The sequence below is a fragment of the Camelus dromedarius genome, chromosome 17, assembly GCF_036321535.1.
Source record: "Camelus dromedarius isolate mCamDro1 chromosome 17, mCamDro1.pat, whole genome shotgun sequence".
NCBI lineage: Eukaryota > Metazoa > Chordata > Mammalia > Artiodactyla > Camelidae > Camelus > Camelus dromedarius.
In genome coordinates this window covers 11,610,915-11,628,358 of record NC_087452.1, presented here as the reverse complement: position 1 = coordinate 11,628,358, position 17,444 = coordinate 11,610,915, and the positions used below count along the sequence as shown (strand labels likewise).

General features: G+C 38.9%; 1 protein-coding gene across 6 annotated transcripts in view; it reads left to right on the top strand.

Moving 5' to 3' along the window:
* Positions 1 to 17,444, top strand: part of LOC105093180 (contactin-4) — an 813,469-nt gene that overhangs the window by 282,452 nt on the left and 513,573 nt on the right. Inside the window, exon 4 of one of the 6 annotated variants that reach the window (XM_064496304.1) lies at positions 17,353 to 17,419. The exons of the other annotated variants lie outside the window; for them this stretch is intronic. The gene's annotated coding sequence lies outside the window, so the exon portion shown is untranslated. The remainder of the gene's footprint in view (positions 1 to 17,352; positions 17,420 to 17,444) is intronic. 6 annotated transcript variants of the gene reach the window in all.

Below are 17,444 nucleotides of genomic sequence, written 5' to 3'. Positions count from 1 at the left end.
CCTGGAAGTAGCCCCTCCACTAGTGACTCTCGAATGATGTTGGGTAAGTACCCTAGCTCCCTTGCCCCTCAGGCAGGATAACCCCGCAATATTTGCACAATATTAGCTGTGGTGAAAGCAGAGAGAAACTTCCACAGACGTGAGTGGGGAGGGGTATTGCAAAAATATTATTTATTGGATGTTTTTACTCCTCTGTAAAATGTTCTCTCTTTCTTGCGTTACCTGCGCTTCCTAAATAAACTTGTTTTATTGTAATACTTGTGTCAGAGTCAGATTCTGGAAGAACCCAAACTAAGACACATCCCACACCCAGCTGGCAAGAGCAAGCCATCCTGAAAGGGTTTTTAGAACCAGCCCTTACTTCATGGTAGTTTTACACATTCCAGTCCCATCACCCTAATAATCGACATCCTGTAACAATCAATGCCTTGCTGTCAGGAGGCAGTAGGGAGTGAGCTTTAGGGTGTCTTTAAGAGGGTTTTGTATGTTGATGTTAATTTCCTTTTTCTATTGTGCTGTAATGGGCAGCACCAGACAATTGGTACTTGAAGCCCCTTTTCACATTCTGATTGAGCATTCTGCTGAATGACACGTGTCCTCCCTGAAGTTTAGTGTTTGTACATGGAAGATTGGGCAGAGACTGAATTCATTTACAATATAGCTACTGTGTATGGAACGCTTACTTGGTTAGGCAAAATGCTAAGCATTTTACAGTCATGATCTGACATACTGGTCATGGCCATTTTTTGAGATAGAGCTGTTATTCTCATTTTACCAATGAGAAACCTTAGTCACAGAGAGATTATGTAATTTGCTTAGCCAGAAGCCGAAAGCACAGCTGGACTTGGAGATGTTCTTTATAAAACTTGCCATGTGAACACTGTGTACGTGTTTGATTTTGTGCTTCTAGCCACTGTCTAATGCGGCCTCTGTAACTAACGGCTATGGGCAACGTAACGTTTCTGTACTCCGACAGTGGGTTACAAAGGCAGTCACCAGGTGGCTCTCACCAGAGAGAAAGTTCCACAGATGTGGGGAGGGGTATTGCACATGAGGAACACTGTCCAGGGGAACAAAAAATGGAGGAATGCAGACCAGATTTTTAGGCCCATTTGTGTATCCATTGAGCTTCTCTGCCCTTGATCCTGAGCGCCCACCCCCGACTCCAAGTGCTCCCCGCTCTGGGCCTCACCAGGGTAGAAACAGTGACAACAGGGCCTTGGGTTTCTGTTCTGTAATTCTGTGCCTTTTTATAAAGTGGGCGATCTGAATTTGATGGGAGCCAAGGTTCCTTCTTTCACCTCCAAACAAATGTTGTCTTCTTCATTGTCCCTAAAAAACAAAAACATCTTCTCAATGACAGATTCTTAATGTCATAATAATGAAACACTATTTGGGTTCCTGAGAGACAGGATCAGGAAGGTAATCAAAGATTTGGATCAAGCCCTTACAAGCTAAAGCTATTGTTCTGCAAGTTGGTTTCCACTGCCTGTTGTTTATTCCCTATAAATGGTTGGTATTTCTGATTTGAAATGAGATACAGGAATTATTTGAGCATTTCATGAGCTTCTGTACATTCTCATAACAATTCAGGATTTTTGGACGGATGGCTTCATCTTATTGTCACGGTGTGGAGATTATTTGATGTAGAGAAAGATCTGTTAACATCCTATCTTTTTTTTTCCCTAGTGTCTGACAGTGACATGGTTTCAAAGGGATACTTGATCATTTGCAGAGGTAGAGGAACCATCAGGTCATGAGATAGAAGATTTCATGCAAATTAGTGAGTGCTGTGTTGTCCAGGAGCTAAGTATCTTTTATCCCTGTCCCCAACCTGTCCTGCATCTCTGGTGCCAAATCTGAATTCCTATGCCAAAGTGGGAAAGCAGCATTGCCCACCTTTTCACAGGAGCTTTGGATTTTAGCATGTAAGGTGATGCCATTATTTCTAGTGGAATGAACTTTGAATGAACTCTAACAGTAATAAGCTGATAACCAATAAAATAAATAATTGATTCATGGCAGAACAGTCTGACTCCTAAAGTGATGTTCTCGAGGAGCTTGTGTGTAACCGCCCTCTAGAAAGCCTCACAAGTTTTTGCCTTTCTTTACTTTTTTTTTGCTTTTTCCAAATGGACGATTTTTGACAAACAGACTCCTAAGGGCAGTCAAGTGTCAAATACAAAGTTATGGCTGGTGCAGCTGCCTTGGGGATCACACGCTCCATTTATTCATTATAGAAAGCTCAGATGCACAACCATGTGGTGCCACTTTGTGTACCTGTCAGTTTAGCTCACTTAATGAACATTGATCATGCTCATTCAAACACTCGCTCTGATTTCTGAGAGGTGCTGTAGAAACTTTCCTTTCCTCCAAACTGCCTCCGTGGAATACTGTTTGCCAAAAACAAACAAACAAATGTGGCTAAAATGTACCTTTGATTTTTCTGCAAAAGAGAAATGTTAATTAAAAATTTGTTCTGGTTTTGCTGATATAAATCCAGTATTCGACTACTTAAAACTGAAGTTCTAGTGACTTTGATAGTCATTAGATTGCTCCATGGATATTTCAGGGGTTTTTTGCTGCTTTATCTGTACCAAAAGTCTTTTTTTTTTCTTCTTTTAAAAATATTCTTTCTATTATAAAACTTCCTACTGGGTAGTTTGACTGTTCATAAATTGTGTTGAGTACACTGGTCAGTTGGTGCCAGATTTATTGTCCTACATTAGAGTGAGAAAAACGCTTAATATTTTTCTTACCATTTGATTTTGGCATCCTGTCAAAAATCTCATAGAAGGAATAATTTAGGTTCTTATCATTGGAATACACCATATTTATGAGTGATATTTTTGTTGGCTATTCAGTTATTATGGGGTGCAAATTTAAAAAATCTGTTCAGTTAGTTTGCCTGATCAAGGGGTGCATTATGTTTAGAAATGATTTACTCATAGTGGTTGTGTCAGGAGACAATCCTAATCAGGTTTTGGAAAGGGCTGTGCACATTTGCTTTATTCTACGTGTGTTTTTATTTCAACGTTTGTATTTCTTCTGGTTGAGCTTTTTTTACATCACCCTGGGGTACAAGTTAGCTGAACAAGACAGATGTGCTCAAATTATGATACAGACTCATCTAAACAACTTGTGAGTTTTCCAAGTTGCTGATGAAAATTAGAATTGAATCATGATGCCAAGATCTTCGCATATCCAACTTTCAAACTTTGATAATCTTGTGAAGTAAAATGGGCATTCCATCCAGGATGTGATGCACCTTTAGGAAAAAAAGAAAACACTCACATGGGGGCAAGGGTGGGTGTTTGATCTAAGATTCTGTCATCCAAAAACATTAAACATGTGTATAATAATAAGTGTATTAAGGGGTATTAGTTGCACCTGGGTCATACGTGAAAATTAGAAATGGTAGAAGTGTCTGTATATAGGGGAAGAGTTCTAAAAGTTACGGTCCCCACCAACAGTGGTAAAGATAAACCTATTAAAATTATAAGGCAGGTCAGTATGTGCTGATAAGAAGGGATATGCAAATCTATGAGAAAAGAAATGTGTAGAATAATATGCGCATGATGATACTCTTTGTTTAACAAATAGAAAGAAAAGTATGTCCATTTCTTTATATGTATGTAGATGCAGAAAATATGTGTTGAAAGTGAATTCTCTTTCTCTGTGGAGGAAAATGGGATGTGGAACATTGAAAATGGGGTTCTGATACAAACATCTCTACTTTATTTTACAAAAATCATGCGTGAAACTGAATTTTGTGTAATTGTTTCAAATTGGTTTTTTTTTTAATGAAGAAAATCCATGAAACAGTGAAATGAGTCATGATTACCCAGTTAATCCAGTCAACAACTGTTTATGGTACTCATTCTGTGTACAAGTCCCTATAGTTAATGGGAATATAGTGGAGAACAAAGAGGCACATTGGCCTTGAGCTCAGGGATATAAAAATTTACTTTAAAAATACATACACGGAATGGGAGAAAATTTTTGCAAATGAAACTGACAAAGGCTTGATCTCCAGAATGTAGAATAGATAAACAAGATTATACTATATAGCACAGGGAAATAGATACAAGATCTAATGGTAGCTCACAGAGAAAAAAAATGTGACAGTGAATATATGTATGTTCATGTATAACTGAAAAATTGTGCTCTATACTGGAATTTGACAGAACATTGTGAAATGATTATAACTCAATAAAAAATGTTAAAAAAAACTTTTAAAGAAATAAAAAAATGCATATAAATATATACACATACACATTTATTATTATGGAGGGAAAGTACAGGGACTTAGAAATCGTTATAATTATGTGGTCAGTGAAGGTTTCCTGAGGAGGGCATTTTTGCACCAACATCTGAAGCCTGAATCAGGCTTAGCTAAGCGAGGAGGCTATTTATGAAGTCAAAACAGTGAAAACACTAAAGAAAGAGTTAGGTGAGTAAACATGTAGAGTATAGAATAGAGTATCTCTTAAGAAATAGGCAAGATTATCCAGTCTACCTGGTTGGCTATACTTAATCTGTAATGCTTTGCAAATGGCAAACCATCCAGAAAAATCAGGCAGTAACTCTCACTGCACAAGCAATGAGCCAGGTATTATTGAAGCCAGTGCATCTTCGTGTGCTCATTTCTGATGCACTTCTGAGACCTCATCCAGTTGAGCTTCTGCTCACTTTTGGGGGCATTATTTGAGTAACTGAGCATCTGTCATTCCCCAGGCCATTCCCAAATGTCATCTGAACTCTTTCCTTTCCTCTCTCCATCCATAGGCTCTTGCATTCTGTATCCAATAAAATATATATGGAGCACCTTGTGTATCCCAGTCGTTGGGAGAAGGAAATATGGCTCTCACCCTATAAGCTTATATTCTATTGGGAAGAAAAAAGACACATACTTAATAAGTCACAGATAGAGATTTATGCTGTGGATGAAATTATTGGGGTAGAGAAGGTCTACTTGGTATATTCAGGGGAAGTCTTCATGAAGTGGTGGCACAAAGCTGAGACTTAGTGTTAGATAAAGTCAGTTATGGAGAGAATGAAGGGAGAGGGATGTGTAAAAGTCTTGAGCTCGGGAAGAATTTGACATTTTCAAGGGCCAGAAACAAGGTGCAATTGAACTGGGATGCCAGCCCCAGGTGTGTGCGTTTCCTGGGAGGAAGCACTACCTGGATCTACTAAAAGCACAACTTTTATTGAGACAGTGGAAGATGGCAGTCTGTTTTGTAATTACCCAGCCTGGCTCTCTTTATCTTGCAATCGTTGAATCTTAGCTGTGGCAGGAATTCTAACAGTGATCTAATCAAATCATCTCCTTGTTGAATATACTTTGTAGTGAAGGTCTGAACAACTGAAGTTCTCCATCACTACACAAGGTTTTTTCCCCTCCTTGAAGCCAATTTAGTGATTGACTCAAAGACTTATCATCCTTTTCCTCCACAAAAGTGATGCTAAATTCATTTGAAGCACCATTCCTGTTTACTTCTATGTAATTTCTGCCTTCTGTCTCCTAACAGAAAGCCCTCTTTATACTCAAGGAATCTTACCAGTTGGGAACATTAGAACAGTTATTGTTTTGTGTGGAGCTCTGTTAAATCCTGAGACAAAGGAGAAGGACCCTCTCCTAAACCATCTCTAGGAAGAGCCTTTTTCAACAGTTAATGTCTCCTGGAATCTGTTTCAGGGATTGTCCAAGAGGGGTCATATGGAGAGTTAAGCCAGTTATCTAAATGATTCAAATCAAAGAGCTCAATACTAAAGTGAATCCCCTGCCTTAATCCCATGGTTGTGTATACTGCTAAAAACCACTAGTTCCTTTAATTAATTACTAATTCAATGAAATAAGTTATGAAAAACTACATCCATATATATCTGCATGCAATCTCTAATAGAGACAATGGCAGCCTGTCTTTTTAGGGGTTAGACACAAAACCACTAAAACACAGGAAATAATTTGAATGACTGTTTTCTCATTTCTCCCAAGGAGTACTCCTGCTGTTCTGATACTATTCTAGATCTATAGGAGAAAAGTTAATTCATGACATTCAATAATTGTTTCTCTTTCAAGACCACTAAAGAAAGACTAGTAGGTTACTTAAAAGACTGGTACATAAATATATGCTTATGTACAATCTACAGAATTCTGGAGAACACATTTTTTATCTATTTATTCTTGTTTTGCTCCCAGAAAACTTGGATCACTGCTATGATTTCCAGCCCACTGTAATTAATTCCTGGTTGTCAGCGTAAACTGTGCCTTTATTGGCAAAGTAAAGCGTTAAGGCAATCGAAGAGATAATGCAGGTCAAAAAACCATTTATATCTCTATTACAGGCAAAGGCTAGACCCTTCCTAAATGCCTGTTGAGTGAAGTTGAATTAAATTAGTTAGAATTGAATTGAATTGCCTTGAGAGAGCGGGAGCAGGAGCCAATTATTACTTCATCCTTTGGCCAGTGTTTTCAGCTGAATATTTCAACAGTCATTTAGTCAACCAACATTTTGTTGAATGTATACATATTATGAGGCAGGCAGAAGCTCAGTTCAGACCGATTCACTGATTTAAAATAAATATGATCTTTAGTTTGTAATTTCTCACAGTGAACAGAAGAAGAAAATGTGTGAAGCGCCATCAATGGTATAAGCAGAGAGCTCCAGGTAAATGTGAAGGAAAGGGTGGTGGGTGGCATTGGAGATAAAAAACTCAGAGGAGGTAACACCCGACCAAAGTCCTGGAGTGTGACCTTTCTAATCTGATGAGGCAGCGAGCAGCGTTTCTGTGTAGGGGACAACGTGTCATTTTAGCATTTACTCTTAAGTGTTTTCTAAGCTTTTTATTACCTTATTGAATTTTTCTAGAAATCACTTTCTGTTGGCCTCTGATGCTGTGAATTTGGACACAAGGCATTGCAAAGGAATCCTTTGTTATCTCAGAGCTTCATGGGACTTATTTATAACTGCAAAATATAGTGTCTTCAACTCTTGTGGCTGAGATATATATGGACATCACACACACACACTCACACACAAACACTGAAATTTTTAGTCTCTGCTACATAGTTTAGTGTCTCATATATATTTTAAGCAGCTTCATATATTTTCCCTATTGGTTAATAGATATGGCCATAAATCATCATTTTGTAAATAAAACACGTTCATTAAACTGAGAGTGCTCCTTAGAACTATACTTTCCTTCTCTTTGGAATTGGCTAAATGATTTTTAAGACTGATTTTTGTGTGTGTGTGTGAAGGATAAAATGGGGACTTAGAGTTTATAGATCTTGATGTTAAGTTCCGTTTTCATCAGGTGGTAGAAGAAAGGGTTGCTAAGATTAATTTTCACCTACTTTAAACCTTAAAGAGAGGAAGTTTATCTATGTGACCCTTCAAATGGAGTTAGGTAGAATGTTTGCTTTGTGACATACTGTGTTAAATGTTTCTTCATCTTTAACTTTTTCTCTGATCTCTACCTATTTTCATATGAACGGAACCTGTTAATTACCAAAGTGCTCAGACATATTTAAGAGTTGTGCATTCCCCAGTCTCAATTCTAGTGAGGAAAAGGGAGACTCTAATAATTAAATCTGTTTAATTGATAATTTCATAGTCCTCTTCCTCTTGGAACTCACTTGAGCATAAGAAAAACTAGATGCAAATAAATAACTGCTGTACATTTTAGAAGAATAGTCTCTGTAAAAAAACGTACTTCATTCATGTTTCTTAAAATAAAATGCAGTAAAATAATGTCTGTTAAAAGACTCAATTACTTGAATTCTTTTTTTACAATATGATGAATGAGTTTTTCACTGCCATAAATGCACATTTTATGTAAGCTCTTTGTATTGTAAAATTTAACATCTATCATTGGTAACCATCAAAACCCAAATTTCTGAATCCATATATTGTGTTCCAGAGGCCCATTCACTTAAAAGCAGTTGAAGAAAAGAAAGAAAATCCTAACAAGAAGTTCTAAAAATTTTAACAAACAATGTCCTTTATTCACACTTGCCTTTTGAAATTATTTGTCAAAATAAGAACTAAAAGACAGAAAGTGAGGTTGTCAGGTCAGTAAATAATGTACATCTCAGAAAACACTCAGCTCAGAGTGGGGTGGTCCATCCCTGGCTGGCTGAGCAGTTGCAGTCATGACAGGTAGTGGCGGACAAATGAGTGTAGTAATGGCAGCCGAAGCAGTGTCTGCAGCTCTGGCTCTCACTGGGTGGGCAGTGTTTTAAGTGGGGTATGTAGACTGGCAATTTACTGATTTGGTATACCTCTGCATCAGGGTCTCTCAAATTGTGCTTCACAGAGAAGCATCTACTGAACCTTCAATCCCACTTTTTAGAGAGAAAGGGGCCATTTACTAGATGGAACACTGAAACAGCAAGTGTAAACCAGCATATCTGAAAACTTCATGGAAATGCAGCTGTCCCAGCCCTGCCCTAGACCTACTGAATCAGAAACTGGGGATGGAACCCATCAGTCTATTTGAACAGACTCTCCAGGTCATTCTGATGTACACTGAAGCTTGAGAATCATTGTTCTCTTCAGTCTGGTAAACCAGCACCTTTCTTATTCACTGTCTTCATTACTTAGTATTATAATAACGAGATTAAAAAAAAAATCTGAGTGCGCCTCCCATTTGAATTTCCTCCTGTGAGGGCTGATAAAATGTTAAGGATCATTGGAAGAACTATAGAGGAAATATGTGCTGCCTTAACTTGTAGTCATCTGACATTTCTTCATTAAAACACTGCAATAAAAAATAAGAATTAAAAAAAAAAAAAGTTTTGGAGTGTATGTATGACATTCCAAAATGGAGGAAGATGACAAGTTTGAATTGCAGTGAAAAGCGAAAAGGAGTGGGTGGGATTATGGAGAAGAGAAAAACAGTAAAACAAGGACATATGATGTGCAGAAGCGTCGTTTCTCATAGAGCCTGGTTCTGATCCTCCATTTCCAGCGCCTGAGGCACTCAACTCGAAGACAAGCACTGAGACCCTCAAGTTCACCTGCTGTTGAGAACAACAGTCTATTTTAAAAGCAGTTCCTTTTGAAGAAAATTCTTTAGAAGTAACTTTTTTTAGTTTTAGCCTTTAGTAGTGTCAAAACTAGCGTTTGCAAAAGCCTCTAGCAATAAATAAATGAGATTAACAAACCAAAGCTAAGAGAAGTGCACAGAAATTTTCCAAACGTGAACAGCAGTTTTCTTTTCTTACCATAAATATTGTATTAGCAGAGACATATTTGGCATCCAGTCATCTTTGTCCACTGTCCACCTCACTTTTGAGTTTCCTCTTGGCAAAGGTACTTGCTGAAGAATTGAGTCCCGCAGACCTCAGATCCATTAACTGATGGTGAAATTCTTGAAAATGACTCATACATCTTTAAATTCCACTGTGTGAGACCTTATGTCCTCGTGTGCTATTGTTTCATTAGATCCACTTTTGGTGACTTGTGAGCAGACAATTGGTGAATCATCCAGAGTTCTCAAGAACTGTAGCTCCTGAGTTCACTTTTAACATGTCCAAATTAATCAGAGCAGTTATGCTTAAGGAACCAACTGATTTATGTATATGAGTGCATTTGAGAATAGAGTGTGTGTCTTTGAATAATTGGATGTCTATGTATTACAAGGCCAAACATTCTGAAATCTTTTAATTCATTTTTCCATCCAGCAGAAATAAAAGGAGGTTAAGAGACTAGGTCAGGACTCTACTTGATTAACAATTGATACAGGATTGGAACTGGTGCCTTGCGATACAATGTGCCTATTGTATTCCAGGCACCATTCACTTGAGTGGTCTTCAATTCATTTATAAAGTATTACTGTTGAAGTCAAAATCAGTTATTGTGTTTTATATTCAGTGATTTACTAAGTGAGTGAGCCATTTGAATAAATTTGAGGGAAGCCCCCAAGAAGCCCGTTATTGAGATGAGTTGAATATGATATGCATTCATAAGCACATATTAATATATGTGATTCAAAAGTACCATGTTCAAGGGAGAAAAGGTGTCTTATTTAGGCATCCCAAGCCTGTGTGATCTGATTGAATTACTTTGCTTAAAATAGGGCTCAAGAGAAATACAACTGTATTTCCCTGTATTATCTGTCCCTAAAAGACACTCTTATTCAAGGGGAAATGTTCTAACAAACTGAAGATAAAATATTACCTTTGGAGTCCTTTTCTTCCACGTGCCCTATTCCTGAGAGTAGCAGATAATAAATAAGGTATTAGGCTAGATTTTCAGTTTAAATTTAATTTTGAGTCCTGCAGTGGAGTCAGCTGTGACATTCAGACATAGTTTTGCAGGTGCAGAGAGAGTGATTTAGCTCTGCAGTGTGACTAATTGCTAGTAATTGCCTATAGGAAGGGAGGTGGGAAGGCTTATCTCCAAATCCTCCCCATCATATTTTGTGCAGGGGCCTTGGCAACACAGGACAGCAGCAGGGAGCAGTATAGTCATTGAGAAACTGCCTGCAAGTGAGCAATATACCAAATAGGTGGGTCTCAGTTTAAAGAGAAGCTTCATGTAAAGTGTATTTTTGATATAAATAGAAGACTATGAAAATATGCTCTTTTAAATAATGTTTTATTTTTATTTCTGATTAACCTTTATTTGTAATTGGCTCTTAGCAGAACAGTGATTTCCCACCTCATCTCTAACTTATTTCCTCTTTCCAAAGGCTGATGTGCTATGAACTAGAACTTAACATGCCTTTTAAAGAAATATTAGGGAATTTGCCTATGTAGGAAAAGAAAAATCTATTGATAGTGAAATTACATATTGAAGTAAGTTCTGTAAGATAAAAATTTAGTGTATCTTTAAGTCAGATCTTTCTGCAACCTTGTGAAAGTGTACAGTTCCTCTGTCATTTTTCATGATTATTATCATTATTTTTGCCTCTGTCTCTAACTTTTGTTAAATCTAACTCAAGATCCAGAATGAAATTCATCACCTAGTTGCCTTTTTACAATCATCTGGAACTGCAAAACCCTAACCAAAAAAATACACAGTACCTTATGGACCATTAAGATTTAAGCAGATATAACCCAAGAGATAAAATGGATTGTTTCTAAGTATAGGATGAAGAAAATCCGTGCCTTAGCTAATATTGAGGATTATCTGGCTATCTACAAATCATCTTGCTGAATTTCAAGACATTGTTTTGAACAGAAGCAGAATTGCAAGACTTTTTTGGTTTGTTTTCTCTAATTTTTTTTATCTCACATCTCTTAAATAATGAATTACCATAAACTTGTCATTTACTTGAAACCGCCTCCCCCTCCCCGTCCTCCAACACATAGGGATACTTTATCTTAGAAGTTTTATGGATTAGTCCAAAAAGGAAATGCATCTATAATTTAGGGCCTTAGTAATATCTAGCTTGGTTAGTTTCATTCTATTACATGGACTTTAAACTACTTGGGTAGTTTAAATAGTGTCATCTAAATAGTAATTTATCCACTACTCCTGTTCCTGTGATAGGTAAGATTCAGAAGCTTACTTCTAGGTGTATTAGGAGAAACAGCCTGTGGGAAAACACACACACACACACACATGCATGCACGCACGCACGCACACACGCATACACACAGATACAGAGAGGAAGAGAGAGGGAGGAAAATTTGTTTTGACAAATAGACTGATGTGATTTTAAGGGCTGAAAAATCCCACATTCTGCTGTCTGCAAACTGGAGTCCCAGGAAAGCCAGTGGTGTAATTCAGTCAGAAGGCCTGAGGACCAGGGGAGCAGATGGTTTCAATCACAGTCCAGGCTGGAAGAGATGAGATGAGGTGAAGTGACCCTACTCAAGCAGGCAGGCATGCAGGAACCAAGAGTGGTGAATCCCTCCTTTTTCCACCTTTTTGTTTTATCAGGGCCTCCAGGAGGGCCTTGAGTGAGCTCACCCACACTAGTGAGGGCCCTCTTCTTTACTCAGTCTCCCGATTCGAATGCTAACCTCTTCCAAAAACACCCTCACAGACACACTCACAAATAATGCTTTACCGCTCTCTGGTCCTGCCTTCTTCCAGTCAAATTGATACCTAGCATAAACCATCCCAGTGTGACTGATATGATTGTTAAGTTACCATTTTTGAAATGGTTAAGGAGAGTGCACTTGTTTCTTTTTTCTGGGTTTAATTCCCAGCTAGGTATCTGCCCTTTGAAGAAACATATCCTCGAGGGGAGGAAACACTTCTGACTCTTTTTAATAAAATACTTAAGAGAAGTAATTTATACAGTAGTAAGAGCTTCCTTACGGAAAAGTAATTTACTTAGGAGAATTCTGTAAGAGGGGGATAGTTTTGAAGGAAGACATTGCAGGAAATAGTTGCTTTTGAACAAATTGCCTCTTAAGTATAATTGATGTTGGTTCCATTCTGGTTCCTAGGGACCTACGCAGCACTGAGTTGAAAGTGATGCAGGACATGAATGGTGTAGACTTGTTTGTCAGGCAGGGCCTCTGGCTTCTTGCAGGACAATTGAGTTGCCTTCTCATCTTTCTCCCACACTTACTCACCCACCCTTTTCTCTTTCAGTGGTTTTCTCTCCCATTAAACCACGAGGGTGACTCGCCCCCTAGCATCTTAGCATGAGTTCTTAAGGGCATGCAGCCTCTTTTAAAGTCTGTATTGTGTTTCTACAGCAAAGAAGACACATCATTGAAAAATCGAAATAGTTCAGTAAGAGAGACTATTTCTATCCTTTTGAGATCATTCCGAAGTAATTTCAGACATAGATCACTGAGCTCAGTCTTAAATATGTATTTAAGTGTTCACCTGATCCACTCAAGGAGGCTGGTCTCTGGCCTGCGGGAGGACCTGTGTTCTGCTTAGGGACCAGCATCTCAGACCCGTTCATCTGTTGGAGGGACAAGAATCCGTGGCTGTTCACCCTGGGGTGTGGTTCCATGTGGTGGTTTTTTCTCTCCTTTTGTTAAGCAGTCAATTTCAATTTCACTAACCAGTTTAATTTCTGTATAAGTTGATTCATTTGTAGTTTATCTTATTTCCTTCTGGGCTTTAGGCACTGAAGGGCCAAATTGATTTACATAGCTTATCCGATAAACATGTGTGATTAAGTTTGAATATCATTTCCTCAGGAAACTCTTTTTAGTCTCTTCCAGGATAGCTCTAATCACCTTATTTTATACTCCAGTAGAACCATTTATCTCTCCTTCATGCCCTTGTAATTTTATACGTATTTGTATGCTTGCTTTTGGGGGGGGAGGGGGGTCAAGTATTTTTCCAATGACTACTTTATATCAGGTACCATTACCTCAGTGAGTATACTCTCTGAGTAAAGTGGATAAAAACCACTGTATTGTGCAGCATATATTCTAGTACGAAAGATGCAGACTTAAGCAATGTGCATTATAATATTTGATAATAAGAAAGGCTACGAAGATAAAATAAAGAGGAGTAAACCGGGGGTCTGGCCTGGGAGGAGGGGCTGTGGCAAGATTAGCTAGGCTGGTTAGGAAAGGCCTCTGTGAGCAGATGAGGTCGGTGGAGCCAAGAACTGAGTGGCAAGCAGCTGCCCGCCCTGGGAAGGTCAGTGGGAAGAGTTCTTCAGCAGGAGGGGGTTCCCCTGAGCGGGGGCGCTCAGTGACTCTGCTGGAGGAAGAGGAAGAAGGCCCTGACACTGGGTTTGGGGAATGAGGGAAAGTGGTGGAAACGGAAACTGTGAAGAATGACAGGGGACAGACCCCATCAGCCTTGTTGGCCAACATCCCTTCACCTTTTGGTTTGTGCGTTCAGTAGAAAATCATGGTAGGATTTTACATCGCATCTCATTAGTCAGACCATGCCTGCCGTGTGAGCATGATCAGCGGTGACTGCTTCAGCCTCGACGCCTAGCACTTAGTAAATGTTGGATGGACAAATGCCTGCTCAGACCAGTGAACAAATGGCTCTACAACACTGCTGCTCTTTTTAAGTGAGCCTATTTGAAAACAACTTTTTGCTAGTTCGTTTTGCTTTGCTTTTCTAATATCAGAGTTCTGTATATCGCTAGTTGGTGTTGCATTTGGATCCTTCTATAAAAGCAAGTTTAAAATGTATTACATCCAGATAATTAGAATTTTCTCTGCCTCATGCCTTGAATGCTACACCCTTTTTCCTCCTCTGCCTAGGTTAAAAAATTCTGATTGGCCTGAGATCGTGAATGTGATTGTCCACTTAAGCTTACTTGTATTTCCATCTGATAACTAATCCCAAAGGATAATGTTAAGCCAGATTCTGTAGCTCAAATATCAGAGGATCAGACATAAACTCTCCTAAAACAATGGGATAGGATAGACAGAATGATCACAACCTGGTTAATCCTCCTTCAGCAGGACTCTGGAGCCCAGTATATGCTTGCGGGCTTGGTGACAGCCTCCTTGCCGGGCAGAGGAGACCTGAGCATCCTTGCAAATCCTCTTTAACAAGGGGGTCCCATCAAATCCAGGTGCTCCTACTTGAAAGTATAAAAATGACAGCCATTTGTGGTACTTGATCAGTCTGGAAAAAAAGAAGCAAAATCAAGGACATTATGAGAGTATCATTTAACAAATCTTTCCCATGATTGTCTACACATAAGAAACTGAGATTTTAAAAAAGTGAAAATTGGAACTTATTTGTAACTTCTAAGAGATGTTTAATTTGTAGCATTGGAGTATCTTGGAAAACTGTGTGATTTATAGATACTAAATTTAGATTTTAAAAAGTAAGAGTTATGACCAATTTCTATAACAGGTCCATATAGATGCTAATATGCTCAAATGAAATGATACAGTGGTGGAACACAGCAAAAGTTGTATCTAGGTAACCCTCCTTTAAAAATAATATTTAAATCTATAGTTTTTTTTTGCCAGAAGATATCAGTGTGATGCCTGAATTTTTTTGTTTTTGTTTTTGTCTTTTACATAGCTAAGCAAGAGGTCTGTTCTTAGGTTTTATAATTCTCCTTTTCTTAATTATTTCCTAAAAGTAATCATAGAATTTTCAAATACAAGCTCAAAGAAAGACTTGGAAATTGTGGCTAGATTCTTCATAAAAATACTGATACTAATACTAATGTAATTTTTGTTTGCTTTTTTTTTTTTTTTTGCATAATTCTAACACTTAACCTCTGTTCCTTGATCCTGTTCATCCTAAAGCCAGCACCCTTTTCCTGCTATGTGTTTTCCAGGCAGCATATTTGACTGGAGCTTCCCTCTCCACCACTTCCTCCTTTATTCATACTCAGGGATGTCCCAAATATCAGTTCCAGGCTTTGCACAAAAATTGGGGTTGCCCATGTTGTTTGGATGTCTCTCCGTCCTCTGCTTGTACAATTCTTGACTATAGCTGGCTCGTTCTGCTTTCTCTGGCACCCAGCAGAGACCCTACTATGTAGGACTCACTCAACTAGCTGTTTAGTGACCAGATAAGATAGATAAATGAATGAAAATTTTACTCCTCTTTTTATTTTCGCTGAGTTCTTAAATCCATAATTCCCTAATCTGCCAGCTGTGCTTGGAGATCCAAATCTCAAAATGCCCTGTGACCTTGAAGACACCATAGGAACGGGTGGCATTAGCTCGAGAAGGGGGAGACATTTTTTTAGTACAAGGTCTTTTGTCCTGTGCATTTTCACATTTTAGAGAGAGAACAGACCCTTTTTTCTGCCGTGCACACTCCTGTTTTTACTAGCGTACAAACCTTGACTGCCGTACACATGCTACAAGGAGCCATGCCGCACTGGTGAGAAGATAAACCAATGCGATGTCAATGTGACCTGAATGCAGGATCTGTTTTTCTCTCCTGTAGCCTCCAGGGCTTTAGAGGATTTTTTTTTTTTTTTTTTTTTTGGTCTTTTTTTGTCGCCGCTGTCCCATTCAACTGGCATCTTTCTTAAAGGGCTGGTTTTATTCATACCAATTATTTTCTCATTCTCTCCCTGATTCCTTTCACTCAAATTCAGTAAACTCTCATCTTCCAGTACAGTATCCTGTAGCCCATTCATACCTTCCCCCTTGGCCCTTGAATTAAATTCAGAATCTGATTTGGGGCTTGTCTCTCTGAGTGTAAAACACCGCCTGCTATAAATAAACACACCGAGTTTACTTCGGGATGGTACTTAGATGAGTCACATCAGCTTGTTTTGCTTCATGCTATCAGCATCTTGTGGCTTGAGTGCTCATCATATTTTTCGTTCTGAAAATGACAGAGCTACACACATCTTGAGCTGTGAGGGCAGATTGAGGGAGCTTTCCTTGTTGTAATTTTCAGAGAGCCAAGTTTAGTGTAGTCTAATGAAAGAAATACCATCTTTCTTTCCTTTCATTCTAATTTCCTTAATTTCTAAGGTCATAGGTTAGACTGTTGTATCATAGACAAGGAAGGACTTACCGGGGGAGGACCACCAACAGCAACAAAAGCATTTCTGTCCTGGTTCTAGATGGACTCCTGAGCCTCAGAGAAGGCAATGGCTTGCCCTCAGTCACCAAGCAAACAGGAGACAGAATTGGGGTTTGAATCCAGGCTCTTAGATGCTGAGTCAGATGCATCCACCCTTTGTGAGTCTCCATCACTTGACTTAAGCTGGGGTAAGCGCTCCGTTTACCCCTAGTTTAGGCCTGGGTGGACAGCTCTCTATGAGGAAATCTGCAGGAGAGCAGTTCTTAGCAATGTTGCTAACATTCATAAATCCTCTGGGGGGCGTCAACATTTGTAAATTGTTCACAATGATCCAGCAACTAGATTCAGAATGAAAGGGTTTCTTTCTGTTCTTGGAAATGTGGGGACTCCTCTAGAAATTCCAGGTCGGGAAAAGTCCTGTTTCAGTATCAGTCACACTCATGTGTATTTGAGTTCTTACTATGTGCTCATTTCAACGTAGGCTTTATCTCTAGAAGTTCATTCAAGCATCATCACAACCCATTAAATGTAGCTAATACTAACACCATTTTGCAAATGAGGAGTCCCTGAGAGGTTAAGACACTTGTCCAAGGTCACACAGCCAGTGAGTAAAAGACTGGCTTCAGAGCCTCAGCCGTAAAATGTTATAACTGCTGCAATGCTGAGGTTCAGGGGAGTTAAGTATTGAGCCCAAGGCCAGGTATCTCCTAAGGGTGGGCTTGAGATTTAGACCAGTTCTGCCTGATTCCTGAACCCAGTCCTTTAACACCACTGCATACATGGGGAGGAACAGTTATCTTCTCTCAGCGTTTATTGCTGTATTGTTCTTTATTTGGAGAATTTGTCTTTCCCTTTCTAAATTGTACGTCTCTGGAAGGCAGAGACTTTGTCGTAGCAGAGTTGGCATTTATAGCCCTTACTTCTCCAATTATTGTCAATGCAGTGTCACCGAGCCTTTGTCAAGCAACCTGGAGAAAGATCCTCAGTGAAAGAGGCCACCTGAAATCTTGGTATGTTTCTTGCTTATGGAAAATA